We start from the raw sequence: 4,175 nt of genomic DNA on the forward strand, positions 1-4,175 counted from the left end.
TACTGTGTCAAAAAAATTTATAAAATATAAAATATTCTCAGCTCAGCCACATTTGAATTGAAGATAGTCAATATCTATGCCTGAATAAGTCTGTGATATGGATATATGAAATAACACACCTACATATATATTTTTTCACATGTATATATGCACATTATTCTATCTCTATTTATAGTAGATACTTCTTTTATAATTGTGATTTGATATCCATCCTCCACTATTTACTCTTTCACTCATTATATAGATCTTGGATTTCTTTCCATTATAAACAGTCCATTAAATGCCTAGTCAGTACTGTCAGGGTGTTATTGCTCAGAGAGCTGTTAATAACAAAGTGAAGTACTACTTTCAACCACTCACTTCTGAACACAAGGGCAGAGTTTATCTGATGATGCAGCTGTATACTTCCAACAAGGAGGGTATTTTTCTTTGGTAGTTGGCATGACAATCACTTTATATGAAAACTCTTCAGAAATATCATCACCTTCTAAATTAATTAGGATTGTGCCTTTAAGCTCAATTTCATCTGCATTTATTGCTCAAGGTTGTTGAGTGAGTAAAGTCTGTGAGAAGTCATCATTAATTCCTTCAACTGAGGGGTACGAGAAGTCTCCTCAGTTCATTGCATCTCTATTACCTCAAAAAGCAGGCCAAGTTCCATCACAGTGATAGCCTTGTACTCTGCTGCATTTTTGCCAGAGATGCTTCCAATAAATGAATCTCCCATTGCACATGCACTCTTTACTGGTTCTGCCTATCTTGCTTCTTCCGGTTCCTTGTTGTACTATTCTACTCAGTACGAAAAACACTCTTGAGTTCTTTAACATGAGGTATGTGCTAGAATATGTCTTCAGACATGAGAAAGAGTGAAAGCAAAAAAAAATATTACATCCAAAATTTTAGTTGATGCAGTCTGACAAGTTGATTTGATTTGACTTCATTTGAGTTGATTTGAGATCATTTTCATTTTCACAATAAAGCCTAACTTTGATTACACTGAAATAAAAGAGAGTTCAGTGGCATAAAATGCTTGTAATAGGCAAACAACTTTTCCAAGATCATATTGTTTATATGACTCAATAATCTTGTTTGCAAAATCCTACAGTTAAGTGTAGCATACTGGTCTATGACAAACATATCCTTAGCAGAACTGAAACCAGTTCTGTACTGAAACCAGCCACCCCCTCCCCCACAAAAAAAGCACATGGTATTCCTAAACTTGCTAACATCTCTGGCAGCATTAAGAACAGATGAACCAACTGTCACTTTAATGATGACACAAGACTCAGCTACCACCAAAGAAGGATATCAGTACCTTAGGGAGGCTCCCTGCTTTTATCTTGTGTTCCACTGATGACAACATTATGATTAATGATATTCTCAAAGATTTAAACATCTATTATCCCTTTCCCCAAGGTTAATTCCTGACAACCACTGTCTTACTAAGTGCTTTTTTCCTTGCTGTCACACATGTTAATCAAAAAAGACTGAAACCAACAACCAAGCTGGACTCTTCCTCTCAAGTACAAATTAGCTCTTTAGTCAGTACCTGGAAGAACATGAAGCCACGAAAATCTATTAAACCAGACGTTTAAAATATCCTGGCCTGGCACATATTCCAAGGTATCAGGACCACCAATCTGAGATTTGACTTCTTTTGGAAGCAGTTGCTCGGGGGAAGGAGTCTATTAGATATCACTGCTGTGTTGTTCCACTTGTTCAATAATATGCTCAGTGGTTTGGATGTTGATCAGTAATTCATCTTGTGTATTATGACAAAACATAGGAATTTGAACAGCTCAATCTCTTTGCCTTGATATATACTAATATAGTTGTGTGTCCATGATTTTGACCACGGCATTCACACTTGATCTAGGAGGAAGTTCCCCCTTTTAAAACAATTCCTTGGCTGTGGTCTTAAAATTCATGTGGTCTTAATATCTTACAAACCACTGCTTTCAGACATGAGTAACCACTGGCTTCTGAGTCCTCCAGTCGTAAGGATAGCTAAATACCAAATTATCCTTTTTCAACAAATGCTTTGCTGCCTGAAGCACATTTATTACCACAACAGTTCCTTCTTTAAGTACAGTCTTTGAAGTTTAGGACCTGAAACATCTGTGAAAATGTCATCCTCATTTAGTGAAAAATTCATTAACAGGTTGTGTTGAAAATCTACACTGTAATCATCCTTATCATGAATTGGGACTGTGTGAACCAATCCTGTTTGTTTTGTCATGGTCGTATAATTTGAAGATAAAAGAGGAGAGCTTTATCAGGAAATATAGGATGGGTACAAATACCATTTTTCAAAGTTACACTTGAAAATATTGAAATAACTCCAAATATTGTTTCCAAAGTAGAAGCAACAGGTGTTACTTTATCTGCAGGAAATATATAGATATTTCCAGAACTGGAACATTTCTCAATAGTGTACTTGGATTTGGGCACATAGCAAACAATGCAACTGGCTGGAAAAGTCCAAGACTGTGCGGTTCAGACTAAAAAAGCTAACAGAAGATAAACTATCTATAAGGGATGCCAACTTAGAAAGTTTCAAGTGAGAGAATTTTAAATGTATAGAACAACTGACACACTCAGGATTTTATTCAAGTTCTGCTCAAGTAGAACCTAAGCAGTCCTTGACCAGGGAAACCGAAACACAGGTATTGTAATATCGATAAACCAAGCTGTTATCAAACACTTATTAGAAAATTCTCAATTGTTTGGCTTCATATTTTCTATCAAATGTAGAGTAGCAATTATTGCAATCTACTATTACTATCCAAAGACTAAATGCCAATTTCTGTTTCTCATTGGCTGCTTTACCAAATGAACTTTCTAATTTCACGGATGAAAGATTCTGAGCTTTTTTACCAAGTTCTGGTAATATTTTTACTTCAATGAGTAACCCATTACAATATCATCCTGACACAAAATGTGTTTTGGAAACTGTCATCGTAAAGTATCAGCCAGTCATGTCTTTCAAAGTCTTATTTAAAGCATGTCCTACATGAAGGTCACCATTTGCATAAGGAGGTCCGTCATGAAGGCAAAATTCTGTCGTTTCTTTCTCTTTGCTGTGAAGTTATGAAAATCTACATTTCTAGAAGTTTCTTCACTTACATTTTCAGCCAATAAAATCTGCTAGATCTCCATGTCTGTGTTGGGCTGCTGGTGGCCCAGTAACTTCAAGGCAAAGGGGATCTACAACAGCAGCTCCATATTGTCCTATTTGCCTCTATTCAGGTTAGGCAGCTGGCCACTGCCTCCGGTGACTAACAATGGCAGACACCTTATCTTGGTTCCTCACCTTCCCAGGTGACAGGAAAGGCAGGGTGGCCCCACAGATTCCCTGTGTGTCTGGCTCCCAAGGGCCCAGCTCAAAAGGCACAGCGGGGCACTCAGGCCTCCACTCCAGCACCTGATGCTCAGCTCCTGCCATCTGGGCCTCAGAGAAACTCCGTGGCCCCCACCGGGAATGCGTGTGCACAGAGCACAGAAGGAGACTGTGGTGACGTTTTCGTTTCAGATATTTTATTTTTTCTAAGTCTTTTATAGTTTCTTCTTATAACTTTATTTTAAATATTTCATTTATATTTCCTTCAGAGTTTTGAATATATTTCTAATAGCTGTTTTAAATTCGTGTCTGTTAATTCCATTGTCTCCTCTTTTATGGTGTTTCTACCAAAAGGCTGGTGGCTTGGTTATGGATGGAAGCGGAAATGAATGTCTGTGCCTTTAATTTTTAGTTTTAGTTATTAAACTTTTCATGCCATTCTCTATTTCTGTCATTTAAAAATGTTTGTCTTGCCATTGTTTTTCCTTGTATTTCTAATCCATCTATGTATTTTAAACATTTTATACAGTGTAGATAATTATTTACTAGTTTTGATTTTTTGTTTTTGCTATCTTTGCTCACATTGACTTGTTTCTCACATGCTTTTTTTTTTTTTTCATTATGAACTCACTACCAAAAACGATAGCTCAAGCTGAGCTAAATTCATCCAATATGTATCAATCTGATGTCAATACAGTACAACCTGATATTAATACAGTATCAACCTGATAGTTCCAAAATGAGTCTTAGTAATTTATTAATTCAAACTTACATTTACAGTTTAAAAATGAAATAATTCATTAGCTTGTTTAATATTAGAGTAAGCAATATTGTT

General features: G+C 36.2%; 1 pseudogene; it reads right to left on the bottom strand.

Annotated features, from left to right (window-relative positions):
- Window positions 1-660: 660 nt before the first annotated feature.
- LOC137751366 (isoleucine--tRNA ligase, mitochondrial-like) lies at window positions 661-2,959 on the bottom strand (annotated as a pseudogene).
- Window positions 2,960-4,175: the final 1,216 nt, after the last annotated feature.

The sequence above is a fragment of the Eschrichtius robustus genome, chromosome 17 (genome assembly GCF_028021215.1).
Source record: "Eschrichtius robustus isolate mEscRob2 chromosome 17, mEscRob2.pri, whole genome shotgun sequence".
NCBI lineage: Eukaryota > Metazoa > Chordata > Mammalia > Artiodactyla > Eschrichtiidae > Eschrichtius > Eschrichtius robustus.